Source organism: Peromyscus leucopus, chromosome 2 (assembly GCF_004664715.2).
Source record: "Peromyscus leucopus breed LL Stock chromosome 2, UCI_PerLeu_2.1, whole genome shotgun sequence".
In the NCBI taxonomy this organism is placed as follows: domain Eukaryota; kingdom Metazoa; phylum Chordata; class Mammalia; order Rodentia; family Cricetidae; genus Peromyscus; species Peromyscus leucopus.
Window position 1 is genome coordinate 85,884,496 of NC_051064.1, and position 21,917 is coordinate 85,906,412.

The window sequence follows — 21,917 nt, forward strand, 5'->3', positions numbered from 1 at the left end:
CTCACATTTCCCTAGCTTTTCTGGGGTTGTCGATTTTAGGTCGGTTATCCTTTGCTTTGCTTCTAACATTTCCTTATGAGTGAGTACATACCATGTTTATCTTTCTGAGTCTGTGTTACCTCACTCAGAATGAATTTTTTTCTAGTTCCATCCATTTGTCTATACATTTCATGGATGACATTGTTTTTTACTGCTCCAGTGTGTAAAAGTACTAGACGTTCTTTATCCATTCTTCTGTTGAAGGGAATCTAGGTTGTTTCTAGGTTCTGGCTATTACAAATAATGATATCAGAAAATGGAAAGATCTCCCATGTTCTTGGATAGGTAGGATCAACATAGTAAAAATGGCGGTCTTGGCAAAAGCAATCTACAGATTCAATGCAATCCCCATCAAAATCCCTATGCAATTCTTCACAGACCTTGAAGGAACAATACTCAGCTTCATATGGAAAACCAAAAACAAAACAAAACAAAAAACAAACAAACAAACAAAAAAACCAGGATAGCCAAAACAATCTTATACAATAAAGGAACTTCCAGAGGTATCACCATTCCTGACTTCAAGCTCTACTATAGAGTTATAAAAATAAAAACAGCTTGGTATTGGCATAAAAACAGACACATTGGCCTCCATTCCCCAAATGAAGAAAGGCTGTGCAGGTTTCAAGGTCTGCTTTCACTTTCCCTTCCAGTTGTCCACTCCAGGCTCCTTGTGTGGTGCTCAGCCGCCCTCTACCCATCTGACCATGGCCACACTGAGGGTACATCCTGAAGCCCAAGCCAAGATGGGTGTGTTTCATGAAGACCTGTGTAGCAAGACAGAAAACCTGCTTGGGAGCTATTTTCCCAAGCAGATCTGAGAGCTGGAAGCATTCTTAAAGGAAACAGCTCTCAATGAAGCCAACCTGAGCAATCTGGACATCCTAGTCCCTGATCCAGTCAAGGAGAAACAGAAGGAGGAGCAGAAGAAACAGCAAGAGAGGGAAGAGAAGGATGAGAAGAAGAAAGGGGAGGATGAAGACAAAGGTCCTCCCTGTGGCCCAGTGAACTGCAATGAGAAGATCGTGAACTTTCTGCAGCACCTAAAGCCTGAGATCCAGGATGTCATTGAGCAACTCAATCTGGTCACTACCTGGTTGCAACTACAAATACCTCAGATAGAGGATGAGAATAATTTTGGAGTGGCTGTCCAGGAGAAGGTGTTTGAGCTGATGACCGCCCTTGATACCAAGCTGGAGGGCTTCCACACTCAAATCTCAAAGTACTTCTCAGAGAGGGGTGATGCAGTAGTCAAAGCAGCCAAACAGCCCCATGTCGGTGATTATCTGCAGCTGGTGCATGAGCTGGACAAGGCAGAGTACCAGGACATCCAGCTGATTGTAATGGAGATCCATAATGCTTATGCTGTGCTATATGACATCATCCTGAAGAACTTTGAGAAGCTCAAGAAGCGCCATGGAGAAACAAAGGGAATTGAGCCCCCTCTCTTGTTCTCTGATGGGCAAAACAAAGACCCTCCTGCTCTTAATCAGGAACTCTGGACTGTACCCAATCTTCTTTCTGCTGGGGTTTCTCACTTACTCTGCTTCCCAAACACAATAAATACATGGTTGCCCACCAGGGGGAAAAAACAGACACATTTATGAATGGAATCAAATTGAAGACCCTGACATTAATCCACACAACTACAAACACCTGATTTTTGACAAAAAAAAAACCCCAAAACTATACAATGGAAGAAAGAAAGCATCTTCAACAAATGGTGCTGCCATAACTGGATATCTACATGAAGAAGAATGCAAATAGATCCATATCTATTGCCATGCAAAAAACACAAGTCTAAATGGATCAAAGACCTCAACATAAATCCAGTTACACTGAATCTCATAGAAGAGAAAGTAGGAAATAACCTTGAACGCATTGGCACAGGAGACCACTTCCTAAATATAACAAACAATAGTAGCACAGACACTGAGAACAACAATTAATAAATGGAACCTCCTGAAACTGAGAAGCTTCTGTAAGGTGAAGGACAGCATCAATAAGACAAAAAGGCAGCCTACAGAATGGGAAAAGATATTTACCAACCCCACATAAGATAGAGGCCTGATCTCTAAAATAGGTAAAGATCTCAAGAAACTAGACAACAAAATATCAAATAATTCAATTAAAAATGGGCTACAGAGCTAAACAGAGAATTCTCAACAGAAGAATCTCAAATGGATGAAAGACATTTAAGGAAATGCAACATCCTTAGCCATCAGGGAAATGCAAATCAAAATGACTTTGATATACCATCTTATGCCTGTTAGAATGGCTAAGATAATACAGACAACAGCTTCTGTTGGAGAAGATGTGGAGAAAGAGGAACACTCCTTTACTGCTGGTTGGAATGCAATCATGTAGAGCCACTCTGGAAATCAGTATGGCAGTATCTCAAAAAATTGGGAATCTACCTACCTCAAAACCCAGCAATACCACTCCTGGGCATATACCCAAAGTTGCTCAGCCATAAAACTATGTTTTTAATCTCTGTCTTGGTCCCATTTTAGCTAGTGTTTCCAGTTTACAGACAACACTGAGGAAAAACACTCTTCCCCTATGTTTTTATCAATCGCATCAACAACATGAAGCTGTGTTTTAAGCTGTGTAATATTAGATTTTCTTAAAAAAAAACTTTAACAGAAGTATAAATAATATATTATGACAGAAACAAAAGTAAAGCAACTCTCTTCATCTCTAGGAATTCTGAAAAAGCCTGTTGTTGACTTTAGTAAAGTTTATAAAGCTCTCCAAGCAAGTCCAAAGCACAGATGAGGCACAAAGGACATAAAATTATCACAGAAGATGAAGCTGGAAAGAATGAATGCAGCAATAAAGTCCAGTGAGGACAAGAGAGTTGGAGTCATCGTCTGTGAATATGTCTTCTGGGCATAATTTAACCATATAGGCCCTTAAAAGTAGAAGAAACAAACATCATAGAGTTTAGTGAAAGTGTCAAAAGTGATTGATAGCAGGATCCATGACCAAAAGTCATTTCTTCCCAAGTTGGAGAAATGAAAATTCTGACCAAAGGAAACCTGGCTGCGATTATCATCTCACTGACAATCTGAGAAACTAAAAAACAGCCAACAAGGTACATGAATAAGGAAACAGTTTCTTCTACAAGGCCTACAAGACTCAGGAGAAAGGCATCTACACCAACATCTGTTGTTAGCAAAGTAAAGCCTGTGCTGCACTTCTGATCTGCAGTATTGTAAAGTATTTGTGTTATTTTAGTCATTAAAACTATGGCACTTTGTAAGAACCATGATGGGACTCTACTACAAGGACTACCCAATCCATTGTATTGTCCTATATCTTTCTCTAAAGATCATCTGGTAAATTATCTTTATTTCTAAGAGTTTGCCAATGAAAAAGATATTCCACACTGGCATGTGCTTCAAACCCGAGAAATGAAGAAATATACATTCTTTTTATTAAGATGTAAGGAGCTTTAGAACTCATTCAATAATCTGAGTATACCAGCATCCAGCACCATCTATTAAATGGCTACTGTGAGTGAGACAGCGCTCTGTGCACATTCAGTTACAGTATTTAACTTTCCACTATGCATCTCCCCATCAACCCTGAGAGGAGAGGATATTCATTCTCCACTGTCATGCATGCAGACACACAGAGAGGCCAGACAAGAGTGTTAGAGTGTAGTTACAGCCAGGGCTGATTTTTACCATGTCCTAAATTCAAGATTTATGGAAGATAAGGATATTTACTTTCAGATATAAATAAAACAGTAAATTGAAGAAAGATTACTTGAGGAGGATTCACACTGACAGCAAACCATCCAAAGGGTGTCTCCAGCTCAGACGCTTACGTTTCTAGTGAAACTCCATTGCACTGATCCATAATGACAGACACGGTTCAGACAGACCAGGTAATAATTAGAACCCATGGTGTCTGATGAAGGAAAACTTGACAGGATTCTAAGTTTCATTTGCAAGCAAGGTAAAGAAGCTTTGAATGCTGAAAGGAGAATGCTGTGACCTTAGGGAAAAACACTTCAGCCATCATTCAGTTGCATTATTAAGGCCTCAATGTATACTTGAGAGCAATTCTGAAATGATTCAATAACTGCTTTGTGGTGATCTAAGCCTCTTGAACTGGAAATTATTTGTGAAACAAAGCATGGTTCTGCTGTGTATTTTTTTTCCTTCACCTTAGGAAATGCAAAAAGTCACTTAGTAGTGGCAGAAGAGCAGAGGAGGTAGCAGCATGTTAAAATATCTTTTTAAGTTTCCCCACACGTGTAACAGAATAAAATAAAAACTAGAATCCTCTGCAGGGCAAGGCTATTCTATCCTGCTTACCCACACCACTCTGCTTTTTCTTAAGTCCTTCATATGAGTGTCCCAGAGATAAAAGGAGTTGGTTATCTCAGTAGATAAAAGATGCCACTGGAGAAAAGCTTAAATAAAGATTTAGAGATGGACAAAACCGTGTGGAATGGCAAAGGGACACCTTGACAGAAGGAGGCATTATAAAAAGTGTCAATGAATCTTGTGCCTAACAGAAAAGAGAAGAGAAGAGAAATAAAAAGGAGGAGGATGTTGTGAGCTATTGTGTTTGCTTACAGAAAAGCCCTGAGGTTTCTTCATCAGGAGGCAGAGCTTTCACATTAATGTTGTGAACACTCTCACTCCCACTTAACACATCGACATATTTTGCATTGTGTTCTCTGCAACATTTTACATGAGAAATACAAAACTCAGTTATAAACAAATATTAGCTGTGGTAGCCAAGTTCTTCCAAAACATAATTTAATGTATTTTTCCATAGTCGTGTATTGTGTTTTAAAGACTGTCAGGTTGAATTTTTCAAAGAATTGGAAAATGCTGAAAAATATGAAGTATTCATTTCATATTGTGTCAGGAAACAGCTTCTCATTTAGCTATAATTCTCTGGTTACAGAAGGAGCTTAAACACAGGAGGAAATGGGGGAAGTACTGTCTAAAAAGAGCAGGTCATGTTTGCTGTTGATTCCTAAGGGAATTTTCCTTCATCTTTAAATGTTTATATTAAATACAATTCAAATGCACATGATTATTTTGTTCTCAGGTTTATGAAAATTGATGAATAAAATGGTTGAACTGTAAGATAAATATTTTAATTTGGAAACTGCACCATGCCACATCTAAGTACTAATTGTTTTGGTATACTTACAGACTAAAGGATATTTACAGCTCTTGCTCCCACTGTGTCATTTTTACGTGACAATTTTAGCAAACAAACTCTCATTTCAAGGATGCAAATAGGTAGTAGCATAGTTCTTTGTGTCGGACTGAGGCTTTGTAAGCTTTCCTCTGTCTACTTGAACATCTCTCTTTTTTGCCCTGTTCAGCTCACTTTCAGGCATTTGTTAGACTCATATTTTGGTGAGACTTTATGAGTATACCTTCTGACATTTCTAGAAGACACAATCACACAGACAACTCCCCACTCCTCTATCTCTTAACCTTCCACCCCCTTTTCCACAGTGATCCCTGAGCCTTAGGTGTGGGAGTTTTATTGTAGTTGAATATATTGGTACTGTACTGGGCTCCATAACTCTGCATTTTGATTGGTCATAGTTTCTGTAATGTAACTGCAACTTTCTGTTGCAAAGAGAAGTTTCCTTGATGTGGGTTAGACTATACTTACTTATGAGTATGAAAGGGAAGGTGGAAATGGTGTAATTATATTATAATCTCAAAAATAAAAGAAATTAAAAATGGATGGTTCCTCAACATGATATATCAGTGACCACTTCTCCTGACAAAATTATTCAGCACCTCATATGGAGATATATATATATTTCACCTGCTGTCTATGTGTTTTGATGAAATTACTTCTACCTCTATCTCCCAAGTATATAATTTATTCTAAGTTGATTAGTGTCTTATGTTCTCTGCGAAGATTGGTTTAGCGATGTACTCAGAGTATACTGAGAGCCAATGAATTGAAGTAAATATTTGGTAATTTCAGAAACTTACTCTGCTCTTGATGGCAATTTTAAAAATTTCAAACTAGAACTATTGGAATACACTACTGACAAGAGAAGCTGGTTTTTGATACAGTAAAGCAAACATAAGCAAAGTAGAATTCATGAGCTTGAGTGGACAGAGAGTTCATGATATCAGTAGATTCATTCCCAGGTTCAAATCTTCTTTTTTTTGGGCAAGGAAGTCTCTCCAACAAATGGCAGATAAAGAACACCCGAAATGTCACTGTACCAGGAATGCTCAGTTTTCTAAGTTACAACTAACTTGCTACAAAATTTTCTGGTTGTAGGATCCTTGTATTGAATTTTTATACATAAAAGATATAATTTTAGTCTCTTGTTAATTTGAACTGTTATTTCGGTTTATTGTGTAGTCCATATGTTGAAATAAATATTTCTGAAAAACTTGATATTGCACAGAGAAAAGGCATTAGATAGTAGACCAGAAAACCTGAGTTCTTCTTATTGTACTATACACTAGTTATTTAAAGATTAATAAACTGCTGCTAGGAAATAAGTAATAATATTTTCATAGTTAATCTGTCATGTAAAGTAACATTTCACTATTCTGAAAGTTTACTGGAAACATCTACAGTAGAAACCATATATACCCATTTGCTTATTGAAAATTAAGTTGCCGGAAGGCGGTGGTGCACTCCTTTAATCCAGACACTTGGGAAGCAGAGCCAAATAGATCTCTGTGAGTTTGAGGCCAGCCTGGTCTACAGAGTGGGATCCAAGACAGGCACCAAAACTACACAGAGAATCTCTGTCTAAAAAAAAGGCTATATTTTGTAGGTATTTGAACTTGTGATTGTCTTGATTTTCCCCCATTTATTAGCATAGTATCATGGCTCACAAGGCACCAGCTTCCATATGTACTACTAGATTGAAAGTCAAAGTTTATCTTCTGCCATAATTCAATTTTAAAGGGTCACACTATTTAAAGTCACATAGCAAAGTGTTGGTCTGAGAAAATGGACATTGCAAGGATAATCTCAGGCTACAGATGAGCCCTTTTGGCCCTAACATATTTTGTAATGAAATGGACCTTTTTTACTCCTTTTATAATGGGATGAAATACTTTCACAATATTTTAATGTGTAGGAACTGGCAAAAACTTTCTGCACAGGAGTCTAAAAGTATAGGAAATAACCCCAGGAACTCTCATATGGGATTGCATAATAACTGGGCATCATGGGAGCAAGGAAGCAGCCTACAGAATGGGAAAGTATTTGCCAACTGCACATTAGAAAAGGTACAAGGTTTCACTATTTAGCATTGGTGGATGTGAAACTTGCTATATAGACCAATCACGCTTGGAACTCACAGAGATCCTTCTGTCTCTGCCTCCCCAGTGCTGAGATTCGAGGTATGCACTATCACTTCAAGCTTTGAAATTAATTTAAATGAAATTAAACAAAGAAAAGTTTAGAAGCGTTTTCCTGATGGTATTTACAGATGAATGGAATGGTGTTAGAACTTTAATAGCTAGTATACTTTTCATTTTTTATTGTCTTATTTTCATAGGACATAGGTTCTTGGCACAAAGTTTAGGAAATACACAATCTTGAAGAAGTAAACTTCAGATATCCTAATATAAGCGTCCCAATATCTGCTGACGTTTGTTAAAATTTTCACAGTATTTTTTCATGTATATATGTGCATGCAAGTACATATACAGCAACATGTATGCACACTAGGATGATCACTGAATAATCCAAATAGCCTGTGACTTGTGAAATATTTCTGTCAGTAGACTGACTCCTGGACCATTATGGTGAGTATTGAATTTCAAAGTTGGGTTATTTTTTTTCCCTCTACTGTATGAAAATATTAATGTTGCTCTTAAATCCCACCAAATATCTTGAGGAATAGTTAACATAACGGCAGTAATGTTGTACTGTTTGTTCCTTGGGAATGAGAGACTGAGCTCAGGCCTGAGTTCTCCAAGCTGGAGTGTTTCCACTGGCAATATGATCTGCAGAGGAGTGTAGGCTTACGGTCATGGCTAAGTTTTCTAACAGGTCTAGAAATGGTTAACAGTCATAAGCTATCGTTTTACCGTGAAAGTTATTAGGCTTCTCAGCTAAACAGTTTGAATTCTGGTTCTGCTAGACTGGTAAAAAAAAGAGATTTGTATTAGCAGGAAAGTTTCCATAGTCAACTGAGTTTAGAAGAGGGCCTGTGACAAAGCAAGGATGTCCTATCACGGGTCTTAGCAGCTCTGACTATGCCTGCGTCATCATATTTTAAATGTTCTTTGTCTAAATGTTTGGCCCTCTTAAAATAGTAGACCAATGCCTGCTAAGACTAAAAGGGACTTCCATGGCTAGACTTGAAATTGGAAAAAAAAACTAACAAGAGGAAAAAGGCGTTTGCCATTAAGCGCTGATAATTAATCAAACTTTTTAATTCAAGAAATAAAGCTCTTTAAATAGTGAAGCTTTAGCTTTTTAATTTGTGATATGTGTTGAAAATGTTCTCACCAATTTTTTAGTTGTGAATCTTCTAGGATTGCAGAGAATAACTTGATACTACTATCATTATATATGTCATGATTTTCTTTACATTTTTAAATTTTGTTTTCATGCAGTTAGAATCTTTACTGCCCTATTTTTCTTCCTTTTGTTTGTTTTAAAGTATCCCTTTTAAATTATTGAGTTCTTTACTTAAATAAATGATAAAAAGAGATGTGTTGTATCCATAAATAATTGAAGCAGAGATTTCTGTTTTAATGAGGCCTCTGAAGATCTACATACTTCTAAACAGAAGTGACTAATAGAGAAAAACTATAAAAAGGAAATTATGTATGTAAATTTCCAAAAATCTTAAACTGTCTGGTAAATCTTGATTTGTTCTGGTTGTCTCTTTCAAGTCCACGATATCCTTGATATCTATAACCCAAAATGAATTCAGGACACATTGCAAAGTTTACCACACTTTTGAAGTAGATGAAAATCAGCATTAATGCAGATCATGGCAAGTTTAATAAAAATAATTGAAGTTTGAAATGTGTGATGATAAGGAATTGTGGATGATCAAGACGATATATACCAAGAATTGTACTCAATGAAAAATAATCAATTGCTTATGAAGGTGCTCCTCCCATGGTGAGGATGATGCCCCCATAGTGAAGGAGGTTCTCCCACAGCGAGGGTGGTGCTTTACCCAGTGAGGGTGGTACTCCCACAGTTAAGGTGGTGCTCCTACAGTGAGGATGATACTCCTACAGTTAGGGTGGTACTCCCACAGTGAGGGTGGTGTTTCCACAGGGAAGGTGGTACTCCTACAGTTAGGGTGGTGCTCCCACAGTGATGGTGATCCTGGCAGTGAAGGTGGTGCTCCCACAGTGAGGGTGATACTCACAGTGAAGGTGGTGCTCCCACAGCAGGGTGGTACACACAGAGACGGTGGTGCTCCCACAGCAGGGTGGTACTCACAGTGAAGATGGTGCTCCCACAGCAAGGGTGGTACTCACAGTGAAGATGGTGCTCCCACAGCAAGGGTGGTACTCACAGTGAAGATGGTGCTCCCACAGCAAGGGTGGTACTCACAGTGAAGATGGTGCTCCCACAGCAAGGGTGGTACTCACAGTGAAGATGGTGCTCCCACAGCAAGGGTGGTATTCACAGTGAAGATGGTGCTCCCACAGCAAGGGTGGTACTCACAGGGAGGGTGGTGCTCCCACAGCAGGGTGGTACTCACAGTGAAGATGGTGCTCCCACAACAGGGTGGTACTCACAGTGAAGATGGTGCTCCCACAACAGGGTGGTATTCACAGTGAAGATGGTGCTCCCACAGCAGGGTGGTACGCACAGAGACGGTGGTGCTTACTCAGTGAGGATGGTACTTGCAGTATGAGGACAGGAGCAAAAGAGAAACTAAAAGATCTGGGATCCTGCGACCTGTTTGAAGACACATTGCCAATAATCCAGGAACTTTCAACTAGGTCCAACCCCTCGAAGTTTCTTCTACTCACCAAGAGCACAGTCCTTGGGGTCAGTTCATGACAGTCCGGCTTTCAGAGAACATTCTTCATTCACATGGACAGCATTGCGACAAACCACTGGCGTTTTTCTTAACCTCTTCTGCTTCTTTCTGGGCCTTCTTTGAACTATAGTTGGTTTTCCACCATGTGCCATCTCACTTTGCATTTGTCATGATTCCCTTGACTGAAAAAGCCTTTTATTGTTCATTAAGTGATAATTTTATGGGGAACACAATACCACCCTCACTGTGGAAGCAACACCCTTACTGTGTCAGAACTTCTCTAAGGCCCCCTGAAAATTCTTGTGTTGCCTTTTGCACTAATGACGACAATTTTGGGGGGTGCATTATGTGACAGATGACCAAGATTTCTTCATTTCCAAAAGAATGCCAAATTGCTCAGATATTATTTTCTAAAAAGAGTATTCTTCCATACTTAACTAAACCACCACTGTCACCTCTGAGGTAGTCAGCCCTAAAAATAGCCCCCAGACTGCCACCTTCAGATATTCCCACTGTAGTTGCTTGCATACTGTATTGAGTGGTTCTGGGACACTGATAACATTCACAGGAAAGGACAGTATGTCATCTCTGGTATTAAGCTATGAAAGACCATGCTTCTATTATGAGTGTTCTCTTTTTAGCCTTTTCTTTTTCCTACCGGTATTTGCTGAAGTAACCAGCTGCTCTGGAAGCCTATGGAGAGGCCCATGCTAGATTGAACAGGAAGCCTCTCACCAAAAGCCACCTGAGTGAGTTTGGAAGCTTCTCCAGTACCCCACAGCTAACAGCTGGACTGCAGAACATGATAGACCATGAGCCAGAGCTACCCAGCGAGGCTGCTAGAGTTGCTAACAGAGACGATATGAGATGATAAATGCTTGCTGTTTTGCTTCTGAGTCTGGAGATAATTTGTTAAGCAGAATATATGACGGATATAATCACCAAATAAATCTATATGTAAGCTTATTTATGGATTCTCTTCTGTTCTTTTGATTTATTTTTTTCTCTTTGTACAACCACAACACTGAATAATTATCATAGTATTAAAATAAATCTCTGTATCTGATAGTGCAAGTACTCAAAGCTGTTCTCTAAGATTGACATTGTTGTTCTTGCTCCTCTGTTTTTCATAAAAAATTTAGAGTCAGCTCATCAATTTCTATGCACTCATTGAAATTTGCATACCTACACACAAGTAGTGTGTGCAAACACACAGATATGTATCAATTAGGTAGAACTGACACCTATAACATATTGCCTATTTTAAGCGATGAACAAATATCAACTAATTCAGATCTTAAAGTGTATCTATCAAAAATACTAACTGCTGTGCACTGTAGGAACCTTACACAGATTCCACTGAGCTCCAAGCTTTTGAATTGTTGGAAGTGAACTGCTTTTCTTACTTTGCTTGCTGGTACACGGAATGCTAGTGTGTTGCTACCTTACCAATGTCAGCTACTAACTCTAAGATTTTCTTGCAAATCTTTTTGATTTCTTTCTATGAATAATGATATCTTTTTTAAAAAAAAACTGACAATTTTATTTCTGCCTTTTAAATTTTATTTCTGTAAGCCACTGGCAGACCCTTAGTTCTTTGTGGAACTTAGATGGATTGCTGCACATTCATTCATCTCCATCTATTATATTTTCAAGCTGAAAAGGACTCCTTTCATTCAATAAATAGGATCTGTGATAGAGCTTTTCACCATAGATAGTCTTTGATGGATTGGAGGCATTTCTACTTTATTGTGATAGTAGCTTTGACACCTAATTGCATGTTCAATCTCCTCAAATACATTTGTGCATCATTAAATGTCACTACCTCTCTCCCTTTCCTGTTTAACTAGAGAGATTTCAATGGTTGAACTGTTTAAAATCATATCATTGACTGGATTTACTTAATAAATAGAAATAGTTGAGTTTTAATTATTTTTAGTGTTAGTCATTTGAATTAAAAAAACAACAAAACAAAACAAAATACAAACTTGCAGGGTGGTGGTGGTACATGCCTTTATTCTCAGCACTTGGGAGGCAGAGGAAGGCAGATCTGAGTTCAAGGCCATCCTGGCCTACAGAGCAAGTTCCACAACAGCCAGAGCTATACAGAGGAACCCCGTCACAAAAACAAAACAAAACAAAAAATGAAAACAGACAAACAAATAAATAAATAAATATTTCCTTTTGGAAATTGATACCTCCAATGGCTTAATATCCTTCTCTTGATTCTGTCTTGTCTGTGGTAATCTAATCAACATACTTCCTTGTTATTCCTAACTTGCAGTATCTTATTTTTATGAATACTCTTGTAATAGTTACATCATTTATAAGAGTCATTTTTTAGCTTTTTATAACACCTTGCATATATATTAATTTCTTTTTCATTTCCCTTTTCTCAATTTTTATGATTTATTCATTTCTAAATAGTATATTTAACTCTATATTTTCCCCTCTAAGCAGTGCTTTATGTCCACTCAACAAATGAAGATTCCATATGAAGATTCTTCAGTATAAAATACCCTCTACTCTCTTTGGTCACTTGAATCCTAACTGTAACCCACAATGTAGCACTTGAACACTTGGTCCCCTATTGGCTGCACTCTTTGGAGACATTTAAGTTGTGGGACCTGCTGGAGGAAATACATCACTGAGAGCAGGCTTTTATTTAGATTTGAAAAAAAAAAAGACTTTTCCTACTTCCTGTTCACCACCACTGCTTCCTGATATGCTTTAGATGTGAGGCCTTAGCATCTTGTTCCTGTTGTAACACCTGCTTCTCTGCCATTGTGGGCTCTTGTCTCTCTGGAACTGTGAATACAAATACAATTTCTTCTCTAAGTTACCTGTGACATAGTTCATATCAAAGCAACATAAAAATGAATAACACAATTTCTTTGTGATTGTTTTCCTTTAAATAGATAGCTATTTAGAATTATCTTGTTTTATTGCCAAACCATTGCAAAGTTAGAAATTACCTGTTTTTTTTTTCCATTTGATAACATTTTCTAGTGATTAAAAGTCTCTAAACAGTTTTATAAATTAACATGTGTTTATGTCCCATCTTATAATTTGAGTGTGTGTCTCATATGTACTATAAATGATGTGTATTCTGTTGTTTTGGATAAAGTATTGTTTAATATCCTTGGCTACAATTTATTAAATTGGTCGTTATCTTATAAACCTTTTATATCCTCTTCTTTCTTTTATGCTGTCTTCTTTGTTTTAATAGCATCATTTGTCTGTTTCTCTGTGGATTTACCTTTTCCTTTTTTTTTTTTTGCACCCATTTTACCTTGTATGTTTATGAAGCTGCACAATATAAAAAGCTATATTTACAACTGTACTGTGGGATAATGCTTTTGTACACTGGTTTACTAAAATGCTGATTGGCCAATAGACAGCCAGAAAGTATAGGTGGGATTAGCAGACAAGGAGAATTTTGGGGAAAGGAAGGCTGGGTCAGGAGATGCCAGTCTGCCGACTAGGGAGCAGCATATAATGGCACACAGGTAAAGCCACAGAAAACATGGTGACATATAGATGAACAGAAATGGGCTAAGTTTAAATGTGAGAGTTAGTGGTAGGTCTGAGCTAATGGCAAAGCACTTTTAATTAATATAAGCCTCTGTGTGTTTACTTGGGTCTGAGTTTCAGTAGACCAGGTGGGACACAGGAAAACTTTCAGCTACAAATGGCTGCCTAATGTGGAGCAAGAGTTTCCAGCTAAAACCTGAGAACGCTTAAAAAAATAAGATTCTAAAATGGAGCTAAAAGCAGCTTCCTAGTTGTTTCTCTCAGGCCAGCTGCAGCTTGCATGCTTGAGGTACTCTATGGCAGGTTTGTGGCATGGGGGCTTGACTTGCAGCATAGTGGCTTCCGGCCACAATACACAGAGGCATCTCCAAGCTGCACATTACGCTGCCTGGTGGATTTTGCCTTTGTTAGTACTGACAAAAAAAAAGTCTCTGGGCTATATGCTGCTTTAATAGAGGCATAGACCCACTGCTTCGGAGAGTTGGTGGTACACATGGCTTCCAGAGCCAAAGCTGGTGGTAAATGTACCACTACCATCTTGGAAAATTGAGATAGGCAGAGTCAGCAGCCAAAGATGCCATTTTAGTCCTAGTCATTCTACAGTTTAAAGCAATAGATTCACAGTAAGATAGATTCAGATAGAATAAGACTTGAAATGGTTTATAGTGTGTGTAAAAATGTACATAAGCTTGGAAGAGAGAAGAAAATGAATATAGACAGTTATATAAAGAAATAGATTTTTTAAAAATAAAGTGTTTAAAGAGACAGTAAAGGTAATATAAAAAATAAGCCATTTAAAGATGGATATTACACAGAGAGTCTGGATTATATTGCCTTTGGGATTTTTAACTGCAGAGAGACATTTGATTGTAAAAGTTGCTAAGTTAAATCATTATCTATTTTTTAAAGATATCTTGATTTCAAAATCTATGTCTAAGGATACATTGCTTTGGAAAAGAGGTTCTGCTTTTTTTTTTTCAACAGAAGATGAGAACCTATGACTATTGGAGAAATTATTTTGGCCACTCCACGTAGTTAAAAGGATATTTATTTAATGATGTAACTCACAAATTAAGTAATGGGTAGGTCACAGGGTCTGGGGAAGGTGTAACGCAGTCCAGCGGTGTTCTCTGGAGCTCTGCACAGTCAATCTCCACCGATCAGCGTTCTGGCACCGAGAGAGCGCCCAGAGAGAGCGCTGACCCATCCAGCTCTCGGGTCCCCAGGCGCCTCCCCTCGTCCCGCCTCGTAGGCGTGACAGTTGCCAGAGTCTCAATGGGGGTTGGAACTTCCAGAACCAAGCTGGAATGGCTACCCACTACATCTCCCCCTTTTTGTCTAAATAAGAAGGTTCTAAACTAATACAAGACTATATACAAAGGAATGGTTATCAAATATTGTCCAGAAATAATGAGAGATAATGACCTAGATAAAATGTAACTACAACCAATGCAAACAATATCAAGCAAGAAACACATACTAAAATCCAGAGAAGTATAGAGCATAGGTAAACAGCATGTTATAAAGATCATTCAAAGGTGTCCTATCCTAAAGAACCTGAATCTAATACTTAATATGTTCTATCTAAGATATTATATATACTAAGTTGTAACTATAACTGCTAGTCTTCAATCCCATCAAAGACCTGAGAAGGAACATAATGGTACCTGAGAAATGGTAGATGGATGCAAGCAACTTTCGGGAATCTTGCAAGAGTAGACCAAGACAGCTGGCAGCCTGGACAGTCACCTAATGTTTCTCAGCATTGTTGGTGCATTCAAATTGGCTACAGCCCTAGAGTATCTGACAGACCATTTTCAGAAGCAGAATTTCTGAAAGACCATCTTACCCTGTCTTGGCAGAGTACAGTGGTCGCTTTCCTTGTGTCCCGCTTGTCCAGAAAGGACAGCATTGCATTTGTACTGTCAGCCATCAAGGCAAGGGCAGTTCTTTGCTCAGTAGGCCATTTTGTGCCAAAAGACAAACTTTCAAATGGAAATGTCTTAGAAGCCCAACATTCTCTCAGGATCAATTGGTGCAGCCAGGAGCAATAGTGTCTCACGTCAACAGAATTCTAAGTTATTTAAATGCCATATTCTCCAGGTCTATGAAGTGTTTGAAGATTACCTGCCCATCTGACCTATGTATCTGTAAATCTGGATAACCTAACTAATGTAACTATAGAGATGACAGGCATAGGCGACTATAAATCTATAAATCTTATCTATCGAAATAACCTAAGGACTAAGGCTTCACGTAAATAAGGTAAACAGTCTATAAGCAAATGTATGGTGAAGAACGATGACTTCAAAATTGTGACAATACACAAGATATTTATAATAGAGGTAGGAATATATAGTGCGATATGCAATATGACAATAATACTAAATATATAGCAATATACCGAATATCCTAAACAGAAGTAGAACATATATAAAGTATGACAAATATAAATTTACATTTGTATCAATATAAAAATGTTTCAAATAAGAGTAGAAATATATGTACATTATAACAAATATAGTTCTGTATTTGTATCAATATACAAATTATCTTAAACAGGAGTATAAAAATAGTTTACATTTGTATCAACATATAAGATTCTATAACAGTACAAATTACAGTGCAAATTATCTAAGGTTGCTATTTTACTAAGTTTGTTTACTAGTATATACAATGATTTACCATCATATCTTATACCTATCCATTCCATTTCTTCTCCCCCACCCCCCTTTTTTTTTTACAATCCTAAGTTAATATTTTCTTCCACCCCCAACCCTATAACCGTCATCCATAACCCTGAGAATTATGAAACCTAAGGGAGAAGGGGCGTCGTTTTCTTAGAATTGCTTCCTGCCGTTTAGGGGGTGATGTTATCTCTGTTGGGTACTGTGAGAAAGCTCAGATAGTTAAATCTCAGTTAGACTAACTGTAGGTTCTGCAGCAAGTTTTAGAGTAATGGGTAAGATTGGCGCCTCCCCTCGTCCCGCTTCGTAGGCGTGACAGTTGCCAGAGTCTCAATGGGGGTTGGAACTTCCAGAACCAAGCTGGAATGGCTACCCACTACATATGACCTGCTCCCAGGCTCATATGGTTTGACCAACCAAGACCCCCTGAAAGTTCTCCAATGACACCATGGCCCAGATGATCCAACATCCAGAACAGTTCCAGGCAACTGGCTCAGACAATGCAGCCTCACAGACCACTCCAGTCAGGACTTAACTATAATTCTTAATTTTCTCAGGATCCCCATGAGAATACAGCACCCTCTATCAACAGGAAGTAGCCTAGAAAACTGCTCCTACATTCCCCCAAAATAGATTACGGATGTTTGTCTTTGTTTAGGTTTTTGGTTACAAATTGTTATTGGTCATAATCAATATCTTTCTAAAAGAAGAAAAGGAGGATGTGATATAGAAATACAGAATATAGATATGATAGGATAAAAGGATGGATGGTTGAACCTACTTTTAAAGAACAACTTGTTTAAAATATTTTACATTGGTATAGGTTTTAGTTTATTGATACAAATTTAAAGTTAATTTTGTTATACTGTATGCATATTTCTTTTTTTTTTTTTTTTTTGTTTTTGTTTTTGTTTTTCGAGACAGGGTTTCTCTGTGTAGCTTTGCGCCTTTCCTGGAACTCGCTTTGGAGACCAGGCTGGCCTCGAACTCACAAAGATCTGCCTGCCTCTGCTTCCCGAGTGCTTGGATTAAAGGCGTGCGCCACCACCGCCCGGCTGCATATTTCTTTTTATAAATATTTTCTCATTAAGAGATTTTCTATTCATTTTACATACCAACCACAGATTACCCTGTCCTCCCTCCTCCCACCCCCAGCCTTCTCCTCGAACCACCACCCATTCCACCTCCTCCAAGGCAAGTTCTCACACGGGGAGTCAGCAGAGCCTGGTACATTCAGTTGAGGCAGGTCCAAGCCCCTCCTTCCTGTACTAAGGCTGTGCAAAGTGTCTCACCATAGGCACTAAGTTCCAAAAAAGCCACCTCATATACTAGGAACAGGAACCAATCCACTGTCTCACTTATCCAGAGGGCCTATTGCAGTAGCATGGGGGCTCCTCAGCTATTGGTCCATAGTTCATGCATTTACAATAGCTTGGCTAATTGTCTCTGTACTTATTTCAATCATGGTCTCTATATCCCTTGCTCATAGAATCCCTCCTGTCTCTCATTAATTGAACTCCTGGAGCTCTGCCTGGGACCCAAGCAAGGGTTCTCTGCATCTGTTTCCATCAGTCACTGGATGAGGGTTATATGATGACGTTTAGGGTATTCAGCCATCTGATCACCAGATTATGCCAGATCAGGCACCCTCTCGACTATTGCTGGTAGTCTTTGGTGGAGTCACACTTGTGGATTCCTGGGAACCTCCCTAGTACTCTGTTTCTCCCTATTTCCATGATGTCTTCATTTATCATGGTATCTCTTTCCTTGCTTTCCCACTCAGTTTCCATTCCAGCTCAAACCTCCTGCTTCCCTAAGCTCTCAAACTCTGTCCTTTGCCCTCCATTATCCCCCACCCCCAACCCCTGGTTTGCTCATGTAGATCTCATCCATTTCTCCATCACTGGGTAATCCATGAGTCCTTCCTAGGGTCCTCCTTACTAGCTAGCTTCCGTGGAACTGTGGGTTGCAGTCTGGTTATCCTTTGCTTTATATGGAGTATCCACTTATGAGTGAGTACATACCATGTTTGTCCTTTTGAGTCTGGGTTGCCTCACTCAGGATAATATTTTCTAGTTCCATCCATTTGCCTGCAAACCTCATGATGTCATTGTTTTGCTCTGCTGAGTAGTACTCCATTGTGTATATGTACTACATTTTCTTAATCCATTATTCAGTTGAGGGTCATATGGTTATTTCCAGCTTCTGGCTATTACAAATAGTGCTGCTACGAACATAGTTGAGCATGTGTCCTTGTTGTATGGTTGAACATTTCTTGGGTATATGCCCAAGAGTGCTATAGCTGGGTCTTAAGGAAGATTGATTACCAATTTTCTGAGAAACCGCCATACTGATTTCCAGAGTGGCTATAAAAGTTTGCATTCCCATCAACAGTGTAGAAGTGTTTCCTTTCTCCATATCCTTTCCAACATAAGCTGTCTTCAGAGCTTTTGATCTTAGCCATTATGACAGGTGTAAAATGGTCTCTCAGAGACATTTTGATTTGCATTTCCTTGATGACAAAGGACGTTGAGAAATTCCTTAATGTCTTTTGACCATTTGAGATTCTTCTGTTGAGAATTTCTGTTTAGCTGTATAGCCCACTTTTTTAATTGGACTCTTAGGTATTTTGAGGTCTAGTTTCTTGATTTCTTTATACATTCTGGAGATCAGCCCTCTGTCAAATGTGGGGTTCATAAAGATCTTTTCCATTCTGTAGGCTGTCATTTTTTTCTTATTGACCATGTTCTTTGCCCTACAAAAGCTTCTCAGTTTCAAGAGCTCCCATTTATTAATTGTTGCTCTCAGTATCTATGCTACTGGTGTTATATTTATGAAGTGATCTCCAGTGCCAATGCATTCCAGACTACTTCCTACTTTCTCTTCTATCAGGTTCAGAGTAACTGGATTGATGTTGAGGTTTTTGATCCACTTGGATTTAAGTTATATGCATGGTGACAGATATGGATCGATTTGCAATATTCTGCATGTTGACATTCAGTTATGCCAGCACCATTTGTTGAAGATGCTTCCTTTTTTTCCATTGTACAGTTTTGGCTTCTTTGTCAAGTTAAGTGTTTATAGGTGTGTGTATTAATGTCAGGGTCTTCAGTTTGATTCCATTGGTCCACATGTCGGTTTTTGTGCCAGTACCAAGCTGTTTTTATTACTGTAGCTCTATAGTAGAGCTTGAAGTTAGGGATCATGATGCCTCCAGAGGTTGCTTTGTTTTACAAGATTCATTAAGCTATCCTGGGATTTTTGTTTTTCTATATGAAGTTGAGTATTGTTCTTTCCAGGTCTATGGAGAATTGTTTGGGATTTTGATGGGGATTACACTGAATCTGTAGATTGCTTTTGGTAAGATTGCCATTTTTGCTATGTTACTCCTACTATCCATGAACATGTGAGATCTTTCTATTTTCTGATATCTTCTTCAGTTTCTTTCTTCAGAGAATTAAAGTTCTTTTCATAAAGGTCTTTCACTTGCTTAGTTAGAGTTATCCCAAGGTATTTTATATCATTTGTGGCTATTTTACAGGGTGGTGTTTCTCTGATTTCTTTCTCAGCCCGTTTATCTTTTGGGTATAGGAGGGCTACTGATTTTTTTGAATTAACCTTGTATCCTGACACATTAATGAAGGTCTTTATCAGCTGTAGGAGATCCCTGGTAGAATTTTTGGGGTCACTTATGTATACTACCATATCATCTGTAAGTAGTGAAAGTTTGACTTCTTCCTGTCTGATTTATATCCTTGATCTCCCTTTGTTGTCTTATTGCTCTAGCTAGAACTTCAAGTACTATATTAAATAAACATGGGGAGAGCCAACAGTCTTGTCTTTTTCCTGATTTTAGTGGAATCGCTTTTAGTTTCTCTCCATTTAATTTGATGTTGGCTGTTGGCTTACTGTAAATTGCCTTTATTATGTTTTGGTATGTTCCTGTATTCCTGGTCTCTCCAAGACCTTTGTCACGTAGGACTGTGGGATTTTGTCAAAGACCTTTTCAGTAACTAATGAAATGATCATGTAGTTTTTTTTTTTCTTTCAGTTTGTTTATATGGTGTATTACAATGACAGATTTTCGTATGTTGAACCATCCTTGCATCTCTAGGATGAAGTCTACTTGATCATGGTGGATAATTTTTTGATGTGTTCTTGGAGTCAGTTTGCCAATATTTTATTGAGTATTTTTGCATCAATGTTCATTAGGGAGACTGGTCTGTAATTCTCTTTCTTTGTTGCATATTTGTGTGGTTTGGGTATCAGGAAACAGTAGCCTCATAAGAAGAGTTTGGTAATATTCCTTCTGTTTCTCTTGTGTGGAATAGTTTGAAGAGTATTGGAATTAGCACTTCTTTGAAATTTTGGTAGAATTCTGAACTGAAACCATTTGGTCCTGGACTTTTTTTTGGTTGGAAGACTTTTAATGACTGTTTCTATTTCCTTAGGGGTTATTGGCCCATTTAAATAATTTATCTGGTCTTGATTTAACTTAGGTATGTGGTACCTATCCAGAAAATTGTCCATTTCTTTTAGATTTTCCAATTTTGTGGAATACAGGTTTTTGAAGTATGACCAAATGATTCTCTGGATTCCCTCATTGTCTGTTGTTATGTTGATTTGGATGCTTTCTCTCTCCTTTTTGGTTAATTTGGATAAGGGCTTGTCTATCTTGTTGGTTTTTTTCAAAGAACCAATTCTTTATTTTATTAATTCTTTGTATTGTTTTCTTTGTTTTTATTTAATTGATTCAGCCCTCAATTTCATTATTTCTTGTCATCAATTCCTCCTGGGTGAGTTTGCTTCCTTTTGTTCTAGAGCTTTCAGGTGTGCTGTTAAGTCACTACTGTGAGATTTCTCCAACTTCTTTGTGTGGATATTTAGTGCTATGAATTTTCCTCTTAGCACTGCTTTTATAGTGTCCAATAAGTTTGAATCTGTTGTGCTTTCATTTTCATTAAATTCTAGGAAATTTTTAATTTCTTTCTTTATTTCTTCCTTGACCCATTGTGTTAGGGTAGAATGTTTTGTAGATATCTATTAACTCCATTTGAGTCATAACTTCTGTTAAGTCCCTTATTAACCTGTTAAGTTTCTCTATGGCAGATCTATCCAGTGGTGAGAGTGGGGTGTTAAGATCTCCCACTATTAGTGTGTGGCATTTGATGTGCAACTTAAGCTTTAGTATTTTTTTTTTTTTTTACAAATGTTAGTTCCCTTTGTATTTGGGGCATAAATGTTCAGAATTGAGACTTTATCTTGGTGGATTTTCCATGTGATAAGTATGTAATGTCCTTACCAGTCTCCTGTGATTGATTTTAGTTTGAAGTCTTTTTTTTTATTAGATATTAGTATAGTTACAACAGCTTGCTTCATAAGTCCACTTGATTGGAAAGTCTTTTCCAAGCCTGTTACTCTGAGGTAGTGTCTGTCTTTAAAGTTGAGTTATGTTTCTTGTGTGCAGCAAAAGGATAGATCTGGTTTTGGTATCCATTCTGACAGTCTGTGTCTTTTTATAGGCAAATTGAGACTATTGATATTAATGGATATTAATGACCAGTGATTGTTAATTCCTGTTTTTTTCTGTTGGTAGTGTTGTGTGTTTCACTTCTTTGGAATTTGTTAGTGTGGGATTATCTATTGCCTGTATTATAATGGGTGTA

General features: G+C 38.0%; 1 pseudogene; it reads left to right on the forward strand.

Moving 5' to 3' along the window:
• The first annotated feature begins 746 nt into the window (after positions 1-746).
• On the forward strand, positions 747-1,428 carry LOC114695842 (annotated as a pseudogene).
• The last annotated feature ends 20,489 nt before the right edge of the window (positions 1,429-21,917 follow it).